General features: G+C 42.4%; 1 long non-coding RNA gene across 5 annotated transcripts; it reads right to left on the bottom strand.

Annotated features, from left to right (window-relative positions):
- Positions 1–13,145: 13,145 nt before the first annotated feature.
- On the bottom strand, positions 13,146–27,896 carry LOC307220939. Of its 5 annotated transcripts, none has more exons than XR_013841169.1 (4): positions 27,684–27,896; positions 25,641–25,923; positions 23,892–24,091; positions 22,727–23,783 (listed from the first exon to the last, which is right to left on the bottom strand). It is a non-coding gene; the product is annotated as an uncharacterized lncRNA (long non-coding RNA). The 5 variants fall into 5 exon arrangements; XR_013841171.1 differs by having other exon boundaries at positions 25,789–25,923; XR_013841172.1 differs by having other exon boundaries at positions 25,793–25,923.
- Between the last annotated feature and the right edge of the window lie 20 nt (positions 27,897–27,916).

Here is a 27,916-nt window from a genome sequence, read left to right as displayed (position 1 = left end):
CATGGCATGGAGAAGATGGGGACGCAAGGGCAGGGCTTTGCAATATAGGTAGAATAAACCATGGCTGGCAAAATAAATACTGTGGTACCTTGGTTCCTTAACAGCTTAGCTGTTGAACAAATCATCTTCCGAATTCTGCAAATGCGGAAGTAAGTGTTCTGGTTTGTGAATGTTTTTAGGAAGCCGAATGTCCAACGTGGCTTTTGTGGCTTCCAACTGAGTGCAGGAAGCTCCTGCAGCCAATCAGAAGCCGTGCCTTGGTTTTTGAACAGTTTCAGGAGTCAAACGGACTCCCAGAACAGATTAAGTTTGAGAACCAAGGTATCACTGTAAAGCTATAGATGCCTTTGGAAGTGCCATCACAACTTTCCAAATCTATGTGTAATTTCTGTGCTCGTCTCTGATCTCTTATTAACAGAAATGGCAATCTTTGATAAACAATATTATGTCAGTAAGATTAAACAACCTATTAAATTGTCCCTGGATTTTATTTTATTTCATTGGAAACTTTTTTTAAAGGGGGGGCAGAAAACACCTTTGTGTGTTTATTTTCAGTGAGATAAGCACGTTTAGCAAAATAAATTAGAATGCAACGGATGGGCAAAAATCACATCATCTTTTCCCCGATATCACTGTGCAGCCAGCGGTCCGTTTCAGAGCACCTTAATGGCTGACAAGTTCAGTGAGCAAAAATTCCTTTTAGAAGAATGTACTTCTAAATGTGTCGACATTTAGTGTCTTCCATGACTGAATATTAATCATAGCTAATCTCTCAAAATTACATACTTTATTCTTTCCTGATTTACAGTCTCTCTTCAAACCCCAAGATTAAAAGCATTTACTCTCATGGTTCTGTAGTGTAATGACATCATTATAAAGCAGAAGGGAAATGTTTTCATTGCGGAGTTATCATTAAATTGTGCTGATGAAGGATAATACATGGATTGCATAGGAATTTGTCATTAGAAGTGTGTTTAACTACTATTGGGGGCTGCACAGTTTCTTATTTTTGTCTGTGGAAAATGTGGTAGTCTAAAAAAGTGAATGCTGAAGATGGAACTCATTAAAACTGCTATATTACATGATGCTCATTTCCGCTGAAGCAACACAAACCCAGTTCTGCTATTAACCTGGAATACAGACATTGTACCTCTGGTAGCTGAATGAATAGGCAAACCACACCACAGCATGCTTACAACATATATTGCAGGCCTTGTATTCCTGATTCTCCTGCCTGACCATCCTTGCCAACCTTTATGCCCCCCCCCCCAAAAAAAAACCCTTCCCATCCCTTCTCCCTTGAGCTTAGTGAATCCTGATGCTACTTCAAAAAATAAATAAATCAGGGTGACACAGAAGGAAGGAGAGAAAAGGAAAACCTCCCTTCAGCCATCTCCTGACATAGGAATGGGGGAGAAACACAATTCCATTCCTAATTTGCTTTTTCTGAAACAATATGTCCATTCTTCAAAATTAACACTTCTTTTGAATTTTGTAACACAGTTCTCCAACCAGGTAAGTGCATACAAAACTGTATCTATTATTCTAAAGCAGGGTTTCCTAAACTTGAGTCTCCAGCTGCTGTAGGACTACAACTCCCATCATCCCTAGTTATCGGAGCCACTGGGAAACCCTGTTCTAAAGTGTACATAAAAATAGATATATGGGTGGGGGGACACAAAAATAAACATTTTAGGGGTGTTTCTTTTGCAAAAATGTGCACATTAAGCAACATGACATGTTACGTCCATTCACACTAAAGCGGTGGTGAATTTTCAGAAGGACTTTGAAACAAATTGCAAAATGATGTGGAAATATGGAGAACTGAGCTCATGACCAGTGAAATATGAAATGGGGGGAAGTGAAGTGAAGGGGGATTGAGCAGATGGGGAACCATCAGAACTGATTGAGATGTGAGACATTTTTTATGATCACTCCGATTGGCTTGGCTTGTTCTGAGGCCTGCTTTTTTAAAAGAATTTTTTTTTTTTTGGGGGGGGGGGGGTTCCTCAGATTATTTCCATATTGATCTGAGGTGAATTTGAGAGTGTTCATTCATTGCTAAACTAGTAAGGTAAAGGACCCCTGGATTGTTAAGTCCAGCTGAATTTGACTATGCTGTGTGGCTCTCATCCTGCTTTCAGGCTGAGGGAGCCAGCGCTTGTCCACAGACAGCTTTCCAGGTCATGTGGCCAGCTTGACTAAACCACTTCTGGTGCAATGGAACACCGTGACAGAAGCCAGAGCACACGGAAACACCGTTTACCTTCCCACCACAATGGTACCTATTTATCTACTTGCAGTGGCATGCTTTCGAACTGCTAGGTTGGCAGAAGCTGGGACAGAGCAACAGGAGCTCACCCCATCATGTGGATTCAAACTGCTGACCTTCTGATTGGCAAGCTGAAGAGGCTCAGTGATTTAGACTACAGCGCCACCTCTGTCCCACTAAACTAATACGAAGCATTCCTCCCTCCTATTTTAGAGAAAAGTATTGAGCGCATTGGGCCTTTGTGAATATTTGCATGTCACACTGACATGCACCCATACCTCATTGCACAATTCATTGTGGGTAAGCATGGGTATGTATTTGAACTTGTCCATAGTATTATAAAACATGTTCTATAGTAATAAAATGGGCCACTCCTTCTAGGCTTTTGTACAGCTTGATAGCTGGTGGTTACTTCAAGTTACTGGATTTGTGTCACACACCCTATTTGCGTTGAAGTAGCTCCTAGCAATACTCTATCTGCAAAATCCACTCAGAGACAGAAATTTGAGTTTTGCAGCTGGCTGTTAAAAAGCGTTCTTGGGGAGCTAAATGGTGCATTGTTGACTTGGAAGGACAGAGGTTGTTTCCAAACTTCCTTCTCCTCCCTGCTCAACATGTATATTTGTTTCTTTGAAGCAATATACAAACCGAAACACAGCCATCATCTGAAACTCAAGCACCTCTGAATTTTGCAATACAATTCTCTAGTTAACTAACATGTGCAAAAATGCATACACTAGTGTAAAGTGTGTAGAAGTGCATCTATTAGTGAAAATAACATACATTCCCCCACTGTTAGGAGAAATTGATGTACACATACATGTATATTAGCAAAATTGCAAAGGAAAAATGAATTTGATAAGAGAAATTCATGACATTTTTATTCTATTTTATTTTGCAAATTGCCGCAGAAATGTGGATAACTGAATTTAAAATTGGAAAAATGAGAAATGCAGAGATCCAAAGCAGAGAGACAGAGCTATCCATCCCTAATATTTGTTAAGGAAAAGTTTATAACAAAGAGCAACAGAAGACTTCTGTGTTTTCTTCACACCCTCTCATTATTCAGAAAACTGGGAAACATGAAAGAATAGAGTAACTGGAACTTTATGCCATTATGCAAGTCAATCCAAGAAATATTCTGATGTTTCTGTTCTGCACGAGCTAAATTCAACAGTGATGGGAGCTGGTTTTTAGACTCCCATTAGAATGCAAATGAATACTTACACACTCCTGTAACAAATTCTTATTAAATGAAAATGCCTGGCCTCTATCAACTGAATATTTGTCAGGGGTTCAGGAGCAGAAGCACAGGGAAGAGGGGAGATGGAGAGTGAAGGGGAAGAATCTGAGGGCAGCGTAGGAGAAGATGACAGTGGCCCGAGAGATTCCATGAGCCTCTCCAGCGAATCAGAAGATTCACAGAAGGGGGCGCCAGTGGCCAGGGCAAGGGGGGTCCCAAGGGGGACACCCCAGAAGCAAGGGGCCAGCGGGGACTCCCAGAGCAGCAGTTGGAAATCAGGACCAGCTTCCCCACCAGAGCATAGTGGGGGGGGGGAAGAGTCACAGGTATCGGGAGTAGCATCTCCCCCAGCAGGGAGAGGAGAGGAGTCAGGGCTGACCACGCCTCCATCGGAGAGTCAGACAACGGAGGGGAGGTCAGATCCGGCCAGTATCCCGGAAGAGGGAAGCAGTGACAGAAGTAGTGTAACAGACAGGAGGAAGGTCACTGGGTTGGCGCGAGAGGCAAGTTCAAATGTACAGGAGCGTGGGACAGCAGAGAATGAGGATTGGGAACCGGGTCCTAAAGCCCGCCGGAGGCAGGGGGAGGAGCTAAGCGACTCAGCGTCAGAGGAGTCCAGAAAGGGGAATGCCCCAGCGGGCAGGAGGACCCAGAGGAGAAGAGAGCAGCGGAAAAGGTGGAGCAGGGCTAGGATCTTAAACTGGTGTCAGAGGGGAGGAGATTCAGACGGGACTTCGCCGGTCTAGGGTTTAAGACGTAGAGCTACGCGCTGCGGCTTTGAAATGGAAACTGAACCTCAATAAAGACTTTTGTACATAACGACAGCCTGGCGTTGGTCCTCTGTGAGCTGGGACCTAGGGGCAGCTCTGACAATATTAATTTACTGTCATTGTATACAACCCTCTTTCCTCAAAGGATAGATTTGATAGCCCATGGGAACATGCAATCCCCACCCCATGGAATAATGGCTACACACAAACACACAGACTGAATTTACCAAATAGCTGTTACCTTTTTTGAAAATATTTATTGCTCATTATTATTTCCAGGTTTGAACATTTGGATTTCTCACTGAATTCCTTGAAGTGCATTGTCATGCTTTAAAGGTTTGCAGTCTTACTGTCACCAGAGCCATCTTTCCTATTGTGCTTACTGGCACGTTACGCCAGGGCGCCGGCCTCTCAGGGGTGCCCCAGTAAGTAGGGGAGCTGTGCAGCTTTACCAGTGGCCTCCCCTTTTCCTGCACACCTGCTAGCTGTGCCCCATCAACCATATGGCTGGCGGGCACGCAGCTTGCCTCCCAAGCCTCCGCAGGAGGAGAGCGACCCCCGCAGAGGCTTGGGGAAAGGCCGACAACTCTGGGAAATGAGGGGGGCGCCTGAGGGATCTTTGCACCACTGCACCGGATATGCTTAAGACAGCCCTGACTGTTACCCAAATGTAGCAAGGGATAAACATACCCAATCATGCAGGCAAACTGCAAGGGCCACATACCAGTGTTGAGCAGTGCGGGAGGCAAAATGTAATGTAAATGGCATGTATATGTCACCTTTATACATTGCAGCTTCAAAACTTTCTCTTCAGTCCTTACCTTTGCAATTATTTCCAGCTATCAAGCTAAAAAATAAAGAATCTAGATAAAGAATCACCCGCTCATTCTGCATGATGGGAAGAACAGGATGCTAAAGTATAGGTAATAGCCATTTGGATTTAAACAACACTCAAATAATCTGTTGTCACCCGGAGATTCTGCATCAGTCTGCAATGCAAATTAACCTTGCAACTCTATCATTCTCCTTAAACACCGCATGCATCTCCAATTCTTTCCTAATATTTATGAGGATTCATAAACTTGTCAGAGCCTGGAATTAAATCCCAGTTTTATGAGACAATGATAAAAAAATAAATTATTCGCTTATGGTACAAACATGCATTTCTGCAGGGAAGGTAAAAATGGATTTTTCAGTCCTCCGATTTATCCAGAAGGTAATTTAGATACATCACTGTTGAAGCAGAATGAAAGCACCAATTTACCAAAAATAAAAAAATAAAATCAATTTGCAAATTGTGCCTGAATTGGAACAAGTTTTTGTTCCTTATGGAGTTTGACAAAAATAATTGGCAGAAGGAATTTAGATATTCCCTATGTAAACTTCATAACCATCATTTCTTAGATAAAAATGAGAAAGATATATGTGCAGATAAGACTAATCAGTTGCTTTTGCAACTAAAAGAGAAGGGGGGGGGAGGAAATAAATGGCCAGTCTCTCCCTCTCCCTTTACACTAGATGGCACACCTTCTCAATTAGTGAAGATCTACCGTACTTCTTGCTTCTCTTTTAATACTGTTGGTAGATAAAACAAAAAGAAGGGTACTTTGTATGGATTACTACGAAAGTTAAAACTATTTATATAGAGAATTTAAAAAGTGTATTCAAACACTGTTGATACATCCATCTATCTCAAGAGACAGCACAGGGTGCCTCTAAGGGTGAAGTAGCACCTAAGTGACCTCGACCGGGTGCAAGCTTGGGAGGTCTTGGGCTGCCCAGATAACAAGACCTGACTCTCTGTCTGGCTGATGTGGTCCAAAGGAAAGCAGAGCAATACGTCTGGCAGTAGCTTGGCTCCATAATTTGTTGGAAGGAGGCTTACAAGGCACCATCCAACCATCTTAGGGACTCCACTCTGGATTTGTGTCAGGTTTGCTCCTTAGCCTCTTCTTCTCCTGAAGATGTTCCAGAAGGCAGTGGAGGTTTAGGATCAGAGTTTTCCTTCTCCTAGATGGGCTACCTTCTCAAGTTGACAAGCTCCATCTGCTCCTCACTTCCCTCTACAGCATATGCAGAAACCGCCTTCTTGACCACCCCACATTAATTCACTACATATATGAGGAGGAAGTCACATGCTGGCCATACCTCCAAACCTCAGCATGCCAACTGGTCAAACCACCCATCCTCCCCTGCACACTTGGATTGGGCATTCATGAGAAAGGGCCCTGAACATATATAGAACCTCCAAGTGTCCCTATTTCCCAGATTTCCCAGTGCACCTGCTCTCTTTTCTCTTAACATCCAAATGTGGGGAATGTGCTGACTCAAGATATAAGACATTACACCAACAGATACTACTGCCGAAAAGGACTCTTCACAAGATAGGATGCCCACCTAAGTTCCATGAGATGGTTGTGTCCTTCCACACCATCCAGTATAACAATTCATCCTTGGATGCCTTTGCTATAAGGAGTGTTTGAAACAGGGTGTGGCGATCACACAGGGTCCCCGGACGCTTGACGGTCTATTGATCCCTGTGCCACCACTATGATCACTTCCCCGCTGCCAACAACCCGTTTCTCTTGCGTATCCACTGAGTCCAGACAGTTGTTAACATTAAAACAAATAATTAAGTTTATTTTATAAGCATGAACAAGTTTATGGTTTCAGTTAATTTTTCTTGTCAGTTTCTTATCCTTAGTTTCTATACCGGCCTATACCTTCCTAATAATTAATATTTTAATGTTTCAATATTGTAATGTTGTATTTTAATTTTGATTTTAAGTTGTAATCATTCAACTTGTTTTTATTATTGCTTGTAAGCCACTCTGAGCCCGGCCTTGGCTGGGGAGGGCGGGGTATAAATAAAAAATATTATTATTAATAATAATAACTGCTAACTGATTATCCCAGCTGTCTATCTGACTCCTCCTATCAGTTTCCCTCACTCTCACACATCAAAACTAGACCAACCCACAGACTTATCCTCCCTCTTCCTTCTCCAACTCCCAACTGACTTCCAAACAACTCCAACTCTAACTCTACCTCCTCCCCTTGGATTCCCACTGGCCAATCACTTCACAGTAATTTAACCCTTTCCTTATGACCCACCTAGGAGGGCAAACCCCACACAGGGCTATGTTCTCACCCCAACTGCAGACCCTTTAAGTGTCCTTATTTTCCAGGGACAGTCCCAGATATACAGAAACCAGTTTCTGATTTGATCCTGGAATGTCCTGCATTTCCTTAGGACGTCCCCTCTTTCATTGCAAAAATGTTGGAGGTTACGGAGTTACGCGACCCCTCTGAGTCAAAGAGATACAGTAAATCCACTCCACCTCATTGTGGAGAGGAGTTGCGGTGGACTGCATGGCCACCCACTCTCCCCTGGGGGTGGGGATGAAGTCCCGCATTGCCCAGGGGAAGCCAGCCACATCAGCAACCAGCCAGCCAATCCGCTGGCTGGTGAGGGTGTGGCCGGGACAATTTAAGCCAAGGCGGGAGCTGGAAGGCTTCCTCTTGGCTCGCCTCTAGGCATGATTTGACCTTTTGATGGGGGAGAAGAGGTGGCCATAATCTGCCCCTCCAAGCTTAAGGGTATTCTGTTAAAGGAATCTGGGCGTGTGGATTGTCCGAAGCCCGGGCCAGGGCTAGGGCTACGACACGACCCCGACAGGAACACCTGGGGGAGCTCAAGTTGGTCTGTATCAATGGGGCTCCCCCTTCTGGTGGTTTACCCTTACTGGATTCCCTGCACAACAGGCATTCAATGCCTAAGCCAATACCACTCACATTCTGTTATCTAGAAAGTTGTGGCCAAATTTTGCCCAATAACATTAACATAATATTTGTGTCCTGTGTGTTTCATTTCAATGAGGGGGTGGTTACGGGGTCTTGACACACAACTATACAACCTTCAGAAGACATCTGAGGGCAGCCCTGTATTGGGGAGCTTTTAAATTGTTGAATGTTCTATTAGTTGTGTAGTGGGACATTCTGCGATCAAGTCAGAAACCAGGATGGCTTCTGTAAATCTGGTGCTGTCCCTGGAAAATAGGAACATTTGGAGGATCTGCCGCGGAAACTACTTTCTACTAACCCCTCCTGCATCCAGTCTCCTTTATGTGGAACAATGGAAGGATGGAGGGGTGGGGAAGAAAAATCTCTCTCTTTCTCCCTTCTTCTGTTGCTCCCACCGCACCTGTACCCTGCCAGTCAACCAGGTAAGGAGAAGGGAAGGGAAGGAGTGTTTGTGAGTAGCTAGGGGGGAAGAAGCAGGGGAATGCTGGAGGCAGGCATTGGAAGTGGGATTTTGATCTGAGTCAGAAAAGAAACTTCAGGAGGTAGGATGCTCACTTCCTTTTTAATGGAGATCTTCAAAAACTTGGGCTTTGCTTCTGAGCCAGGTTCAGGCAAGCTCCTGCAACATCACTAATTGGGTTTGGGAACCAAAACTTACAACGGTTGCCGCCTTGTTTGTTATTCTGGGACAGACTCTGATTCTTTCCTGGCTTTCTAAAGGGAAAACTTTGACCCTTGACTCTCTCATACTTGAGTGGTTCCTCTTATGTCTCTTGCATTATTTTGTGTGTGTGATTTTTGAAAAGAAAGCTTTGCTTTCTTCAAGGATTGCTAACTTGAATTTGTGTAGTTTTAAAGCTATCTCATTTAAATCTATCATTAATTTCTTCATAAAAGAATCAACGCAAAACTAAAATGTAATAATAATATAGGCATTTTGTTTCCTCTCTGCAGAATGTCCTCCTTGAATATATCTGTAGAGTACAGTGGAGGATGGGGGCCACCTTGTTGCAGTCAGCTGTCTCCAGAAGAACTGCCTGGAAGGAACCCGAGGTAAAGGATGTCTACAGCTAAGCACATCACAAAAGACATAGTGATATGTGCTTGCACAGCTAATCCAAATAACTACTAGCCTTCGGGGGGGAAAGATAGGACAACATGACACGCAGGCTGTATCTTGTTTAAAAATAAATGTTCTCAAGTCATTATGGCATGAATAAGAGCTTTAGCAATAATGCACGGTTGTCATGTCTCTGGGATTAGCAGGTTTACTTGAACATTTTAGCTTAATGTATAGGATTCATGTTAAATATCCTCAAGGCTCAAGTTCTCTCCCGCCTCCCACTCCTCAAATTCTTAATGCTGGCAAGAGTCAGTTTAATTTTGCTTAAGGTAAAAAGCCAGTGCATCCCATGCAAATGGTGGCGATGATTATAACTCTTGAATTAATGTGTCTACACAGTCAGTGCAAGATTATGGTGATGTATACAAACCCGGTATATTTATGAACTTGCCTCCATAACCTGTGTACCACAACAAGGTTTAAGAATAGCTGGGTATACTTTCACTGCCAGAACTGGGAGGGTGAGGAGAGAGGTTGCAGTGCATCTCAACTCTGAAATTATTTTATCAGAGAGGCTCAAAGTGGATTTGTAACCTCTCGGGTGCAACATCTTCATGCGCTGAGTGGTCTGCAGGCATTCATTGAGGAAGCATGTGTTTTCTCTAAACGTGAGTGCCATCCTCCTGACAGCTCTCCCTGTCTGCTGCCACAGCAGAACTTAAATCACAGCCAATTGCCCCACTTTTGCCTTCAGTTTTGTGCACATGTACTTGGTTGCAAGTTCCACAGAACTTAATAGAACTTACTTTTTTCTGCAGGGCCTGCAAGACAGAGCTGTTCCACCAGGCCTTTGGCTAAGGCACAGTCTGACCTCCTCCCTCCTTCTGTAATCCTCATAGAACTCTAGCCCAATGGTTGCCATAAATTTGATTCTGAATTGATTTTAGAATCTATTTCAGTTAATTGACTGTGATTTTATGTAAACTGTACTATTTTTATTGTTGTTAGCCACTCTGAGCCTGGCTTTGGCTGGGGAGGGCGGGATATAAACAACTTCTTCTTCTTCTTCTTCTTCTTCTTCTTCTTCTTCTTCTTCTTCTTCTTATTATTATTATTATTATTATTATTTTGAGTAGACAGGCACTGGGAGTTTAATGGGTCTAGAATTGAAGCCCAATTCTCCCCCAGGCAGTTGTACCACCACAAGTCCGCCCACCTTTTCTGGTGGGAGGAGTTGCGGCTGGGCATCTGGGCCCCAGCAGTGATTCAGTGGGGGTTGGAGACTGAAGCCCCCCTCGTGCTGTCCTGGCCACATCACTGGCACTGGGTGGGGCCCCATCCAGGGGTGGCTCCGCTGTCCAATCAGCACTGGTTGGGGGTGTGGCCATAGAAATTTAAACCATGATATGGCTGGAGAGTGCTCCTCTCTTGCCCATCGCCGGATCTGGTTAGGACTGCTTTTGTTTCCCTTAGCTTTCCTTTTGTTGGATTACTATTTGATGAAAACTAGTTAATTACCTGTTACGTAATTAATAGTCAATTATTAACTAGTTAATTTAAAAGAACAATACTAGAACTTTCCTTTAAACCTAAATTTCACTGTCTGTGGATAATTTTTGGTGATCAGTGGATCCAGTTGTATTATCGTTCGATATTATTTTCATTTTAATGAAAAACAAAACAACAGACTTGACCTCTCCTCACAGTCCTCCTCTCTGAGCCCATTACTGCCTTTATTTTTCCAGTATGAACTAAAAATGTGGTTTCATTTAGTATTAACTGAAAAACGTTTCTCAGAATTTCCTGAGAATAGTTTCCCCTCCCTTTCTCAATTATTGAAATCTTCTCCTTCTCCCTGAGAGAATATGCGTCAAACCACCACTCCAGTTTGGCCACTACAATCTTTTTATACAATTGTTTTTATTTAATATAGGTATATTTCCCTAATACACACACTTTTAAAAAGTGGTTTTTAGTTGGAGAACTGCATCATAAAATGAGGATCTGTGTGAATGTTGTGTGTTCAGATTACAGTATGAACTGTACAAATTTCTCCTTCGTCCTTACCCACATATAGTGCAGAGACTTTTAGGAGGCTGTGTTTCTTGCTCATTCAAAAATAAATACATAATTACCCTTCTGCCATCACCATATTCATGTGTGAAGATTGAGAAAATTTGGAAAAGAAACTAGAAACTCCAGCCAATTAGAACTTCAAAGCAAATGTGCATGCTCTAGTGTCAACAGAAAGCTGAACTGTATCTTTTAAAATTAGATTTAATAATGCTTGCCAGCATCTGCCTTTGCCTTAAAATTAATAAACCCTTAATTGGGAACACAAAGAGCAGCCAATTATTATTATTATTTAAAAAAAAATACAAGACCAACTGTAGGAATGTGTTGCCTATGACAGATTTTTCTAGAGGGGAAGTTCAGAAAGGAAAGATATTTCCATTTAAACTGTTAATTTTTCTGCATCGGTATTGGGTTATGATCTCCTTTTAACAGCCACACACTGCTGCCTAATTTTATTTTGTTTTTAAAAAGCATATTCCAATGCATATATTGTACAGGTCCAGAATAGCATTGCACACATTCTAACTAGGACTGAAGAGTCAGGGAACCCTACCTTTCGTTGAAGCAGAATGTTTCTAGTTTCTCAGCTTGCAAAGACAGATTTGAATCTATTGTGGTTTGTGTTTTTATTATTTTATTATTTTTTGGGTGGTAGCCCCCCAGAGTGGCTGGAGCAACCCAGGCAGATGGGTGGTGTAGAAACAAACAAACAAACAAAATTTGGAGGGGGTAACAACAACAACAATTTGGAGAGGGACAAGCATGGTAGGAAGCATTGGACATCATTTAAAAACTGGAGTAGGGTTTCATGGTTAACAGAATCAGAAGGAATTATTCAAAATAATTACATATGTAAAGGTAAAGGTAAAGGTACCCCTGCCCGTAGGGGCCAGTCTTGACAGACTCTGGGGTTGTGCGCCCATCTCACTCAAGAGGCCAGGGGCCAGCGCTGTCCGGAGACACTTCCGGGTCACGTGGCCAGCGTGACATCGCTGCATCTGGCGAGCCAGAGCCGCACACGGAAACGCCGTTTACCTTCCCGCTGGTAAGCGGTCCCTATTTATCTACTTGCACCTGGAGGTGCTTTCGAACTGCTAGGTTGGCAGGCGCTGGGACCGAGCAGCGGGAGCGCACCCCGCCGCAGGGATTCGAACCGCCGACCTTTGCCTAATGTATAAAGACAAACAAATTCCAGTTATTTCAGTGCAGAATGCAGAAAAGCCCTGCTCATATATATTCAATTACCACTATTTTTGTGAGGTTGAGGGGGAGACAGGGAGAAAACAGCACTGATTCCTTGGTTGTTTCATAAACTCTGGATTTGACAGGACAACATGCATACAAAGAAATGCTGCTCTTTGATGGTATCAAACACCAGTGAAAGGGCTGTGATTCCTCCTACTGCATTTGACTCAGAATATATGCCGAATGTGTTCTGGTATCATTTTCAACATAACAAAACAATGAGTAAGATCTTCTTTCATTAACCCATAAGGATTCTAACCAGTGCTATTTTTCTAGAAAAAGTGGTGCCGGAACTCACCATGAACGCCTCCCTTGTTCTCTTATAATGGCAATGGCGACCACCTGAGAGGTGCTGGAACTAAGTTCTGATAAGTTCCAGCTGGAAAAAAGCCCTAATTCTAACCCTCTTTTGTCACCCAACCCACTGACTGTAGCTTGGGTTGGCCAGCAATTCATGGTGGCAATTCCTATCACAGCAGACCATTCTCCATGCTGGTTGGGGCGGATGGGAGAGTCTAACAATATCTAGAAGGCCACAGACTCATGCTATAGGCAGAGAGGGTATTAAATTTTCCCCACTTCTTTGAGTTGTGAAAAAGCAACAAAGAAATGGAGCTTACCCAGGTTTGGTCTCCCCTGGTCCCAATAGATCACCAGCAGCTTATTGGGATTTTTGAGTTTATTTACAAATTTACAGGTTGAACATAGGTGGAAACACAACATAAACACTTCAATGGGTAGCCAAATCCACTGTCTCACCAGTGATTAGGAGAGTGCCAGCTATTCACCACCATGCTCCCAGAGCTTACTTTCAGCTGTCTTGATTTCTTAGTCGGTCTCTCACTCAAAATCTGCAGGCTTGCTTTCACCAAGATTACATCATCTTGAGCTTGGTAGATGCAGAAAGGCATGCTCCCTTTGAAGTATTTCCAACCTATCTTGAAGTCTGGAGAAATATATGGTATTGAGAGCAACCAGCCCATCTCCCCATGAAGGGATGGACAATTTGTCAGGACTATTAAGGAAGTGTCCATAATAGGATCAGATAGGTTATGAGTTGGAGGAGAAGAGGAGGGATTGCTTCTTTCTGGGAGAGGTTTTCTTAAAGTGTCCTCATCTTTCTTTGTTTTGTTGTTACAGCAGGGGATAGAAATAGATTTAAGTTCAACGCTAAGCATGTCTGCTCTGAAGTAAGCTCCAAATCCTCAAATCCCCCCGGTTTACTATCCCTAGTACTTCAAGACTTCCATAAAAGTGCCTGGCTTAAAACCGTCTATCAAAAACTTCACTCTTGTGGCCTATCCCCACAACACCTACTCAGTATAGGCCCTACTAAAGCAAACAGCCTAACTGGTCAACGTCTAAAAGATATCGAGCGTCAGAACAACCTGGACACTATAAGGAAATTCTGCCCTTGGTATATCCATTTTCCACCTCTCCATTTTTTATTCTCTGGCTCCATATCTGCACAAACGTATCATCCCAAAATACAGACGTGCTTTTACACTTGCAAGACTGGATGTTTTGCCATCTGGGGTACTTGAGGTTCGATTCCAAAAGATCCCACCTGAGAAACGCCTTTGCCTTTGTGGAGATGGTAGCACCGAAACAGCAGCACACGTCCTCCCATCTTGTACTCTCTATAAAGACCTGAGGAACGAGATCATCACCCCACTCATACTAACCATCCCAGGGTGTTCAACTACTGCTACAATGTTCTTTCTTCTATAAGATCAAAATGAGCAGATAAGAGCAAAGGTTGCTAGGTTCATAGCAGGGGCAATCAGAATAAGGGCCACTAACTGATTGCTGATTCAGGAGTTTAAATTGTGCTCTTATATAAAATTTCATTTTCTGTGTATACTGTAATGTTTTACTGTTGCTATGGCCATTGGCTAATGCGAATAAAGTTTTATCTATCAAACTCCAGTGAATTCATTGGGTCTTTCTCCCAGGTAGGAGTGCAGTCTCAATACCTTAAATTTTGTACCTATTAATTGTGACTTTTAATCCATTTAGTCCCACATCCAACATGTAAGTAAAAAACTTATCATAGCTTACTATAAGGCACTTCAGTGGCTTCATAGCAACACACACACAAACACACCAGCCCTCCCCCAATCTGATGCCCTCCAGAAGTTTTAGATTGCAACTGCTATCAGTCCCAGCCAGCTCAACCCACCAGTTTGGGAGGGGACCAGGGGTAGCAATAATAGAACCAACTAGTCCAACTTCTTGCATCACTGGAATCTCAATTAAAGCATCCATGACAGAAGGCCATCCAAAATCAGCTTAAAAATCTCCAAGGGAGTCCATTGCACTATTGAACAGCTATCTTACTGTCAGGAAAGTATTCCTGATGTTTAGCGGGAATTGCCTTTCTTTTAACTTAAAGCCATTGGTTTGGGTCCTAGCCTCCAGAACAGGAGAAAACAAGCTTGCTCCATCTTCCATGTGACAGCCCCTTAGATACTTGAAGATGGCTATTATATCTCCTGTTATCTTTGTCCATGGAGTTTTCTTGGCAGGGATACTGGAGTGGCTTGCCGGTTCCTGCTCCAGGTGGATCACGTTTGGTCAAAACTCTCCACTATGACCTGTCCATCTTGGGTGGCCCTGCACGGCATAGCTCATAGCTTCTCTGAGTTATTCAAGCCCCTTCCATGGAGTCACAAAGAGTGGGACACGACTAAACAACAACAACATCATATCTCCTCTCAGTCTTTTCTCTTCCAGGCTAAACATACCAACTCCCTCAACCGTCCTCGTAAGGCTTGGTTTCCACACCCATGATCATCTTGTTTACCTCCTCTGCACATGTTCCAGCTTGTCAATATCCTTCTTAGATTGCAGTGCCCATAACTAGACACAGTGCTCCAGTGACCCATCAAGCCAAAAACAGCTTTCCCATGTATTGTGCCCTACCGGGTGCTTAACAACCTTGTTTGGGGAGCCCCAGGCCTTGCCCATCCATACATTGTGACTTTTCTGACATCCAGATTTTGTCATCTGACTTGGGTGAGCTGTGATCACCACAGACTCTGCTAGAGAAGTTCATCTTCTGTAGGGATATTGTCTCAATTAAGTCCAGCTTTGTGTACTCACTTGAGTTGGTGCTCCTAGCAAGAAATGAAAAAACAAAACAAAACACTTTGCAGAGTCTTTATTGGGTGAGTTTTGTAACTGGGTCATGCAACTGATTTAATTCTATAGACTTCATGATTTCAGAAGAATAGGCACTAACACAGCTCCAGCTTGCAAATTGTTCCTTGACTTCCCCACAGTGGATCTCATTATGCGCTCCCTCACCCCAGCCTCCTTTCTAAGATGCAAGGGGACTAAGAAAAGTTTCCCAAGTTCTACAATAATTGTTGTGCTTCGATACCTCTTTTGTGATGGAGGAATAGCATGAGAAGACAATTAAACAGGTATTTATTCTGGAACAGTACAGTACAGAGCAAGGGAACAAATTCTTCCTGAGTGAAAAAAATCAGCTTCCTGGGAATGTAAACTACTTTAAAAAAACAAAACACAAAACAGGTTTCTCACCCCTATGGCTATGATGGACCAACTCCCCTTGACTCCAATTGCAGTGAGCTCAAAATATGCTTATTTATTTATTTTAACACACACACACACACACACACACACACACACACATTAGAGATTCATCCTATTCCACATTGGGTCCCATCGCATTCTTGCTGGTGTCATTGATGATGCCTAGAGCAGGGGTATCTGAAGGTCTGGCTTCTTGCATCTGAGCCTGCCTGTTTATTATCAAGGCCATAAGAGTCCCTGCTGCAGGTGTTCCCATCTTTGACAGTAATGAGAATGGTAGTTTCCCAGACTATCCAGAGAGACTTGACAACTATCCTTTGTCTAGTCTGGTGCCATATTACCAAGGATGAATTTGAAAAAAAGTTTTTAATGGCAGGTACCTTGAGTGTCCTTCTGCTACAGTTGATATCAACAGTTGTTTGACCCTGTTTGTTGGGATTTAGTTATTTTAAAATATTTTAGGGTTGTTGTTGTTGTTGTTGTTGTTGTTATGCTATCATCATTCAGGATGTGGTCTATGCATCCTTGCAGGAGGGAGTGGTTCTAACTGGCTTTAAAGAAGCAACAATTCTTTAAAAATCCCACCTGAGATCCATTGATTTGTAACAATTGCCTCCTGGTCACAAATAACACCATTCTGGGGAAATGGATTGATTGAGAGGGTTGTGCTGCAGCAGTAGCAAGTACTCTGGGATGAAACCAGTTATCCCGACCAATTCCAATTGGGGTTCAGGCCTGTTGATGGGACTCAATTGGCCTTGGTGGCACAGATCGATTGCCTTTATCAAGAGGACAGGGAAGCATGACTGTTACTCTTACTTGATCTCTCATTGGCTTTTGATACCATTGACCATCCTCCTTAACCAACTCTTTAATGTTGGTATTGGAGACATTGTTTTACAATGGTCCTGATCCTGTCTCCTGGGTCAGTTTCAGAAAATAGTATTGGGTTTCAGTGGTCTTTCAGCCACCTGGCAGTTATGCTATGGGGTGCCAGTGCCACTGCAACAACCTTCCCCCAACCTGGTGCTCTCCAGATGTTTTAGACTAGTGGTTCCTAAACTTTATTTGGCCATGCCCCACCTAAGCATCTCTGAAATCCTGATGCCCCCCCCATGACATATACCGTATTTGTTGCTCTATAAGACTCGCTTTTTCCCTCCTAAGAAGTAAGGGGAAATGTGTGTGCATCTTATGGAGCTAATGCAGGCTGTGCAGCTATCCCAGAAACCAGAACAGCAAAAGGGATCGCTGCTTTTGCTGCACAGTGATCCCTCTTGTTGTTCTGGCTTCTGAGATTCAGAATATTTTTTTCTTGTTTTCCTCCTCCAAAAACTAGGTGCATCTTATGGTCTGGTGCATCTTATAGAGCGAAAAATATGGTATTTCTTTTTATTAAAAAGTGAACTTCTATTCATGTGTAGGAACCCTAAAAGGCCATCAATGGTTAATAACTCATTCTTGAATTGCCCCCCTTAAAAATCAAATTGTCCCCCCCGTGGGGCGTGTGCCCCACGTTGGGAACCACGGCTTTCGACTATAGCTTACATCATCTTGGTCCATTGGTTATGCTGACTGGGGCTGATTGGAGTTGTAGTTTAAAGCATATGAAGGATACCTGTCTGGGGGAGGCTGATTATATGCAGCACACACACAAGCTGTAAGTGATTTCAATTTGCAGTACCAGTGCCAGTCTCTTAATCTTTCAAGTGCTCCCAGTTTTCACTTTTGCTTGTATCTCCAGCACAAACCAAAACCAGTGTGCTAAGAAAATGAGCTCTTGGTTTCCCCTCACATTTAGATTGATTATTTTACAGAATGCAATCTAAACAAATATATTCTAGAAATATGTGTGTGTTTGTTGGCTTTTTTTTCCAGCTGGAACTCACCAGAACTCAGTTCTGGCCTCTCTCAGGTGGGTGTCATTGCCATTAAAAGAGAACAACAGAGACGTTCAGGGTGAGTTCCGGCATCTCTTTTTCTAGAAAAATAGCACACACACGCACAAGCGTCAACATACAAATAAACAGAGTTACTCAACCAATGGGGATTCTCAAAGTGCATCTGCAGAGCTTGCAAAAACTGCTCAGCAATGATTTCCTTTTCATTCACTCCCAGGTAGAGTGCAAGTCCCAATTAGCTGCTATGAAAGGGAATTTGGCCTAGTTTGCACAATAATAGAAGTGGTAGGTCTGCTCCTGAACAGTACAGCCTTCAGGCATTATGTGGGGATATGGGAGGGGGAAAGAAAAGGGCTTCACGATGCAAATAGAGTTAGCATTTCAGGGGGGGAAAACTCCAAGCTATATATCTCTCCTATCTCTAGTTGCTTATGTGTGAGATTTGTTGTTTTCTTTTTAACAGTGCTAGATTCAGCCCAGCCAAATTTCAAAGGATGAGTGAAAACATTATGTGAAAAATAATCTTTTTGTTTTTATGTTTACCCAAAATCATCCCGGGAGCAACATGACATCATGATACAGTGCCACTCCCAGCTGAGCCATTGCTTCTAGCATCTGCACAGCTTTCATTTTTCATTTCATTTTCATTTTCAAAAAAATATTTAAAGACAGGCAACAAACAATATTGAAATTTGCCTCCTTCCAAGTCATTGCATCTCACCTCCCCACCACCCGCCACTTTTACAAGGGATTCGTGTCCCTGCAAACTGATTTTTTGAAAGCCTGCTATGAGTTTTTAATATAAAGAAACATTCACTCCTGCAACCTCCCACCCTAATTATGAAGTGGCAGAGTTCTGGAACAGTTCTACCCCTTATTTGCATAATCCAATCAGTTGCCATAGGACGTTTTGACCGCAGTATTAAATATGTAAATATGGTAAATGATAATGCTGCATAACTCATAGATCTCTTAAAAGAGAAAGTCGCAGAGAAAGGTATCACAGCAGTAAAACAAAAGCAGCAAGAAACAATGATGGGCCCTTTCCTGGTCTTATATGTGGATATGAACCAGCACAGCATTGCAATACCTGCCATACCTATGGCAAGACCACTCATGTCCAAGAATAAAGGCACTAGCAATTGGGGGGGGGGGTTAATTCAGTTTGTATGTGAAGGTGAACCCACCAAATTCACACTTTCTGAAATAATACACAAAAACAGAGCCATCCTTCAAAATTTGAACTTCTTTGAATTTCACAATACCATTGTTCAAACAAGTAATTTGCTACAAAAATGCATAAGCTTGGGTAAAATTTAAATACAAATCCCCACTCATTCATCACAGCCCCTCCACCATCTTCTGGCCAATGGGATACATTACCACCTTTTCCATTGGCCAGGGGAATTCAAGTTGGCCTTCCTACAAAATTAGCCAATCACAGGTGCAGCTTCTGGGGTGGAGCTGACCGGGACTCCTGAGGGAGGCTTCATTCAGGTCCTCTCCTCAGCCATATAAGCTGGCCTGCCCCCTCACCTGGCACCGCAGTCACCTTTTGGATCTCCCTCCCTCTCTCAACTCAAGGTTGCATCCTTTCATTTGTCTCTGCTTCTCATCCCCATCTCCCTCAACAGGTTTGATCACTGGTAAATGTCCAACATGTGGGCTGGATAGCATACTCCCCAACATTTCTCTGATGAAAATAGGGACGTCCCATTCCATAATGATAATTTTACTACTTACACCCTACCCATCTGACTGGCTTGCCACAGGCGCTCTGGGCAGCTTCCGACATATAAAAACACAATAAAACATTAAAAAAACACTTCCCTATACAGGATTGCCTTCAGACGGCTCTGGGGATAGATAACTCCATACCCTCCAACATTTATCCAAAGAAAATAGGGACATCCTAAGGAAAAGTGGGACATTCCAGGATCAAATCAGAAACCAGGACAGCTTCTCTAAATCAGGGATGCCCCTGGAAAATAGGGACACTTGGAGGGTCTGGGTTAGTATGGGTGATACCCAATACCAAGTCAAATCTCACATCTGTAATCAATAAAGTTGTGGCCTAATTCAAATCCAATAATTCTTGTCTGTGGTTTTTCATTATTTGTTTGCTTGTGTTATGACAACAGCACGTTGCATTACCTGGGCATGCAAATGCATGTATTAATGAAAATAACTTACAAAAGTGCATTAAATTATATAAATTGCTTTGCAAAAGTGTGCATGTTAGGCACAATTGTATATAGAAGTGTGTGCCCTGTGCTGCTGACAACATTTTCTTGTGGGGGCAAAAATCACAAACTGAAGTAGAAATGTAAGTTTAGGAGGCAAAAATGTAGAAATGTAAGTTTAGGAGGCAAAAAAGAGAAACTGAAATTATCAGATTCCTTCATCCCTACCAGTTACACTGGGCCTTGTTTTTCCGTTACTTCAATGGTACCTTAGAGATTAAATTTAGGGCTATAACTTGAACATTATCATCTTCCGTATCATTACTCTTCATACCCAGACAGATAGAATATGACATACAGATATCTGCTCTCAGTTATTTCCTTTTATATCAGTAAGTGGAATGATGACCCAAGACACTCAATACATGAAGTGCTCCCTATCCATTTGCTCCATAATCAATCACTTCACAGTTCTCTTTAAGGCTATGAGAAATTATGTAGCTGTTTCACACCAAGTCAAACTATTTGTCCATCAAGCCAAGGGATGAACTCTCATGCCCTCCAGAAGTTGCTGAACTCCAAGTTCTAACACTCTCAGTCTTCGTAGCCAGTGTTCAGGGAAAATGGGAATTGTAGTCAACAACATATGGAAGACCATGGGCTCTCCATTCCTGATATAGTCCAGTATTGTTTTCTTTTTCTTTTTCTGACTAGCAGAATCTCACTTTAGAATCTCAGGCAGCAAGCTTTCTCAAAACTTGCATCTTTTAACTGGAAATACCAGGGAACGAATGTGGGACTTCTCCACGAAAAGCATGTTATAATGATCTCAGTCTGACTCACTGTCCCTCCCCCAACAGGAAGGATGCCAAAACCCCACCTTTCTTCTCCTTCCCTTCCATTGCTCTCTGAGCTTCTCTAACCTCCTTGTCCTGGGACTGCAGAAGACACATCCTCCAATTTTGGCTTATCTGCTGGTTGCCTGGCAATGCTTTGTCCAACTTCCAACTCTTCCTCTCCTTGGGAGCTAACAGTGTCTTGCCTGGGGGAGGGGCAGACTGTCTTCTCTAAACTCAGGCAGACAGCTCTCAGTGGCAGAGTCAGCTCCTTGCTCACTTAGCTCAATTTCAGAGGCTGAGTCTTCTGCTGTGCTCTGGGAGAGGGGGCACATTCCTGACACATGTGCTCAGAGCTATGTTCCATCTCCAGAGGGACCTCTCCCAAAAATGCAGCTGTACAATCTGGACCAAAGAGCCCCATTAACAGAAAGCAGATTATCGGATGATGTATGTGACTCTATGAATGGGCAGCGTGAGGTTTTATTGGGGTGGGATCATAGATTAAAGTAACATTAGCCTTATTTTCTTAGGTTGTCAGTCTTGTATTGTGGACTTTGGTGAATGTATCTGTGGGACTGTAATTGTTGAGAGGATGGAAGGTTGTGTGTGTGTATGTGTGTGTGAAGTCAGAGGTGGGAAACTGGACCAAGCTGGCAGGCTAGATCATTATCTCCTCCATCTCCAGCAAACCAAGTCTGACAGCAACACCCACTTGATTTGATATCACAATGACATCAGGCGACCCATTTTTACCAGCGCAGGTTTATATCAAATTGCTTGAAATTTTGCAATGCAATTCTCCAGCCAAGTAAAGGGAGGAAACACCTTTTGATGAAGCAAGGTAGAAATGAATGATAAAGAAACAGGTCAGTAGATTTTCTGAGTCCCTAGTGGGTGGAGAGTCATTTGACCTTACAGATCATCCACTGTGTAGGAAATAAAGATTTGAAGATCTGTTGTTTAATGGAAGGTCAAAAATATGGACTTGTATGCTTAGTTTTGTTTAGTAATGCGATTTTTAAAAACAATAAAAAACAACAACAAAAGTAAAACAAGTCAAAGCCCATTTTCAGAAGTACCTGCTTTTAGATGGTCAACACAATTTATCCAGAAGTGTTATCTGAGCAGGAAAATCATTCACAATAGTAGCTGCATATGCAGTTTTTCAGGCAGACGTAGGTTAATGAGGCTAGATTTGGAAAGTGATGGGCAGAGTGTCTGTGCTAAAATTTTATACTACTCTTGTGACTGAGGCACACATTGATGGGATGGCACTAATGGCCTTGACCGTATAATTTATGTAAGAGAGTTTCAAAAGATCTCCATGCTTCAAAGGAAGTCCTCAAGGCACATATAAGATACATTGATGCCATGAAATAGAGTGGGTTTCAGACTGAGCTTGTCCTCTTCTAATTTTTCACACTTGGCTCATATTCAGATCAGTAATTTGAACACATTTAGAACGATATGGCTCATAGAAAACTGTAGTTAACAAAAATGGCGCTCTTTCATTTAAACTGAGAGAAAGCATTTAAGCAAGAGACTGCCTAACTATGCGGTCCTATGCATGCTTAATTAGAAGTGTGTTCCATTGTGTTCAATTGTCCTTGCTCCCTGGTAATTTTATTTAGGATAGCAATCTTAATGGCCTTTTTTTTGGTCCAAGGGTGATAATCTCCCCACCTTGCATGTAGACAGCCTGTAGTCATATCCTTCATACCAGTGCAAGGCATGCAAGTGAGTTGGCTACATCAGTAGATCGGTGCAAGTTCTTATAGCATAACCATTTCCATGTTTATTCAGAAGTGTGCCCCACTGTTTTCAGTGAGTACAGTGAATGCAGAACCTCCACTCCTTTCTTCCCAATTCAGTCATTGCATCTCAGCCATGATACTTACTATCCATGTCTTATAGCAGAAGGGACAAGGCACATCCAAAGAATTCCTTTGCAATACATAACAGGATATTTTCCTCCCATCTGACAGAAATACAAGTTCCTTCCATATTTACCATTCTTCCTTATTCAGAGGAATGACAAGTGTTGAGACACTCATTGTGTCTTTATGTACACATACACACAGCTGAAGAATTTTGAGTGCATTTCTGTTTCCCTTTGTCAATCATCAATCGACCCAGACCCTGAACACAATGTAAAATGGGGTGGTTTTAGTATGATATATGCCTCAACTTGCTACATAGATTGCTTCACAGTGCCTTCAGCATCCATAAGTGGTCTTGTGTAAGGATTTTGCTCTTTTTGTAAACAAGTACTTAACACACTTTAAAAAAAAAACAGTACTCATGGATGGCTAGTTAGAAAATGACATTTTTTTGCAATCAGATATTCCTCATTCATTTACTTTGTAGCATTTAATAAATATATTGAATTAGGAATCTGAAGCTGATTGTGTGAATGAACTCACTAAACCATGATCACTCTGTTTAAATGTATGTAGTTACTAGGAGCAGAACTGCCTGAGGTCTCACCTTTTCTCCTCTAAGATTCAGAAAGTCAATCTCCATACATTCAAACTAAAGGTGATGGTAGTACAAAGGAGCTTCTCCAACCTGTTCGACCTCACCAGAAAGGTGGATAGGTTACTTACAGTTATGGCAGAGGCATCCATTGAAAATGGACCACCGAGAAGATTTATTTCCATTTACCCATTTGACCCCCATCATGGCACATGCTTGCTAGGAATGCTTTTTTCCCTTAGTTCTCTACAATGAAAGGATGTAGCAGGATGCAGTGGGTTGAGGACCATGAAATTGCTGAGGTCAGTTGGTATCTCATCCAGGAAGTTCATCTTGCAACAGTTCCAGAAGCTGTTAGATTAAAATAAATAAATAAATAAATACTAGAGTAATGACAGTGCACACAAACATAGGAAACTGCAGCTACTCCCAGGGCTTCAGAGAGTAGTCTCTACTCACCCTGTTAGTGCATGAGCGCCAACTCTTGAGGTTCCAATACTCTGTCTTAGAGTTACTCAAAAAAATTTCCTGCATCTTCACAGCATCAGCAGTCCAGCCCTCTCTTGGTGAATTCCCGTGACAAGAATAACCACTTCATCCATCTAGTTCTTCTCTAAAATCTTTATTATTTACATTACAGGCTGCATAACACTACTGGGCTACATATTAAATAAGATACAAAATCTTTATTTGCATCAGCCACTAGCCACAACAATAAAATAAAATAATATGTACCAAAGATAGAGGTAAAAACTTAACTATACCAACTATAACTATACATTCTGGAGGTTTACAGAAATAATCAAATAATAGATCTTATTCTAATTGCCCCTGCAATATTTTTTTACAGTTTTTGCTGTCACCCGATTATCTTGATCTGCTAGAAGAAAGGACACAGTAGCAATGGTTGAGCAACCTGGTATGTAGTAGAGGAGTAAGAACCTCACCCCTCAAAGCTTTATAAAGAGTGCAAGTTAGAATCACATGAGCTACTGATTCAAAACTGCCATCACCACATGGACATAACCATTTTTCCAGTGGATTTTTTTTGACATTGACCCTCAAGTACAGCTGAAGGCAGTATATTTAATCTTGCATAAGTGAAAGCGCGTCTAAATACAGAGCTCTGCTCCTGTCAGGATTTGGGGAATTGGCTTCCTCCCCCATGGCAGTAGATAAGAGATCAAATGAAAGGAACGTCTTACCAATTAGAATCTTTAATGATCACAAAGAACACATCTCCTAGAAATGGTGGTGCTCCTAATTAGGGGTCATCCCCCCCCCCATCCCTATTAATCTACATCACTCCTATGTCTTGTAATTTGAGCTTGTACCCTCTGACACTTTCTGAGTTCTCCGTGACTTTGGAGAAGGGGGGGGTGGATGCTATCCAGAGACAGTGAATCTGTTAACCCTCTCTCTTCCAGTGTTTCTTCTGCTAGCTGTTCCCCATCCAGTATTTCCCAGCTTCTGTCTTATGAACTATGCCTCTCTGCAAACCACTCTTCCAAATCTATACTGTCCTCCTGTTCCTGGGAAGATTCAGGATCAGAATCAGGGGGAGAGGGAGGCTCCCACCATACCTCCTCAGTGCAGCCCTCCTCAGCACGGTCCCTGACAGCTCCCTTCAGCCATCCAGCCACAGAGACGGTATCACAGACTTTCACATACTCCAGCAGCCATACTGAGCAACACTGACTGCCTATCACTCAACTGCATCATACCAGACACCCCCTGATAAAGACACCTGATGGTGGGGAGAATTCTCATTGTCTAGCAGATGTTTTAAGCATGCCTCAAGGATGTGCTTCAAGGCTGTGCTGGAAGGCTCGTTTCAAGTTTATTTTGGCAATACACCAACACCAGCAATATAGGCTAAGACAGCAAAGATAGACTAGTGGAGATGTACAGAAATCTCACATTAACAAAGAGAATCAGCATCCATGCAGAGCGGCCTCGGAAGGAATGAAGAATCAGGTGGACAAGTAGCTAGGAGGAAATGATACTGAATGGCTTGCAAAAGTGGAAACTGGGGTGTCGTGTCAGGCACAGTAGGCAGAGCCAGTATTTTAGCAAGACTGGGGGGTTACAGTGCAGCGAAAAGGGCTTTGCATATCAGTTCATTTCCCAGCATCTCCAGTTTAAGAGATGTCAGGGAGCAGGACTGGGGAAAACCTCTGTCTGAGACCCTGAAGAGATGCTGCTCACCCCAGAAGAGAGCAATGAGCTAGATGAACTGACTTCATATATTAGTCTCGCCAAGGAAGCAGCTGCATTTCTTGAGATGTCAAAACTGAAACATTAAGACTGACAGCTAATGATCTTTTATTTTCAGGAACCATTGTTCTGAAAATACTTGCTGTAAGGCTTTGATCCACTTCAAAGGCACTGTTTACATCAGTTCTGCTTCGATAATTTTGTTGCTGCTATCATCGGTTTTTGGATGCCAGACATCTTCCGAAGGAATAAAGATGTGGTATCTCTTGAATTCCTGCCATATGGAAAATATTGACAGATGTGTTACTTACTCCCGCTGGCAATACATACCTTCCAGATTCACTCAATAATCACATTTTAGCTTGAGCAGAATTTTAATATCATAACAAAAAGGAAAAACAAAAACAAAGAGGAAAGGAAAGTTTCCCCCACCCATGAAACCGACTGAGGACTATAGGCATTGGGCAAATATGAATATGAATCATTAGCTCAGACAAATGACTTACCAGTAATCAAACTAAAAGTACTCAGAGTGATTAAGAACTGTATCACCCCAAAGACAAACAACTTTATTATGTCATCAGTTTTCATGGACTAGGTGCCAGAATCTTTGTGTACACAAAATATTAGCCTCAGTTGACAGACATATATATATATATATATATATATATATATATATATATATATATGGGTACAGAGGGTGAGAGTTTGGGGGGAAATGGGTTGAAATAGCACAAACAAGCAAACAGTAAAATCTGTGACAATTCAATTAGAGCTTAGATTTTTGCAAAAAAGAATTTTTAAAAAAAATTGCATTAGATTTTTAGCCCAGCCTCCCCCCCAAATGAACTCTGGGCAGCAAACCTAGATAATTTCAAGTTTGCAAGTTTCCATTTCTTTCAGCTATCAAATGTCTGTGAGGTATTAATACCCAGGGTACAGACACAGCTCACCCAGAAGTTAGAGAAAGAGGAAGTTAGAAACGCACCCAGAAGCTTCTGGTGAAAGTCCTTACCCACAATGGCATCTCTGCACCACCAACCTCAATGCCATTCACTAGGGATCTCTTGGGCTGGAAGGGGGAAGGCTTGTGAATTTCTGGCCTTTTCCGATTTTCAGTTCATGTAGAGCATATGCCCTTTTTTAGACAGGTCAGATCTTCCTTTACTTATCCATGGGTCTGTAACTTGCAGGCTTAAATACTGCAACATGCTTCTTGTAGGGCAGCGGTTGAAGACAACTTGGGCATTACAGCTGGCACAGAATGCTGCTGCAAATCTTCCAAACTTGTTCTGCCCTAGTTCCTTCTGCATCCAACTCAAGGTTCAACACACTCTCTCCATATGACAGCAACATGAAAAACCATCCTGAAGGGCATGAAGCAATGAAGAGGACCACTCCGTACTACAGTGTCTTATTGCAGTTGCAATTTTTAAAAAGATGCTTCTCACAGCCGTTTGCTGGTGGTGTTTAAATTTCACTTGTATTTTTCAGTTTTTGGCTTGTAAACTTGTTTGGGCAGTGAGAAAAAGTGACGTGTGACCAGTGTTTTTTTTTGGGGGGGGGTGTGCAGATGTACGCACGCCCCTAAACATTTTGTGAATCTAAGTTCGGCCTCATTGAGGGGCAGTATTTCAATATGAGTAGGAAAATGAGAGTACCCCTAAACATATTTTTTTTAAGAAAAAAAGCACTGCATGCGACTATATACATAAATAAATATAAAAGTGTAAGTGTTGTCAGGATGTTGTCAGCAGCTCCGGGCTGGTTGCCCAGGAAAGTATAAAGACAGGGGAAAGTTTCTTACAGTCCTTTTTATTTCAAACTTTACAGAATGAGGTTATAGAACCTAGCCACTTGGATAATGGTGTCCTGGGAGATGGAGGGTCTGGAATGCTTTCTAATGACAACTTGCCAGTCAGGTGTTGTTCTGACTCTCCCATGATTTCCCAACTTTCCCCCTCATCTGCCTCTGAACTACTACCTCCCTCAACCCCCTGTTGTAAATCTATACTGTCTTCCTCTTCCTCCTACCTGGAAGGGTCAGGATGGGGAGGGGGTCTCCACTGTTCCTCCTCTGCCCAGTCTCTGACAATTAGTTTTCTTTAACAGTGGAAGCCAGTTTTCAGATTATACACAGCTCTTCTTCAACCTTTGATCATGAGAGCAAAAAATCAACATCCAATAGTCTAGATAGAAACAACTGGATAGTCAGGCTGATGGCTACTTGGTTGCAGAAGTTTACTGGCCATTTCTGTTGGCATGGA

Source organism: Podarcis cretensis (genome assembly GCF_951804945.1).
Source record: "Podarcis cretensis genome assembly, chromosome: 7".
Taxonomy (NCBI): domain Eukaryota; kingdom Metazoa; phylum Chordata; class Lepidosauria; order Squamata; family Lacertidae; genus Podarcis; species Podarcis cretensis.
The sequence above is the reverse complement of the archived record's forward strand: the minus strand, read 5'-3'. Positions and strand labels throughout refer to the sequence as shown.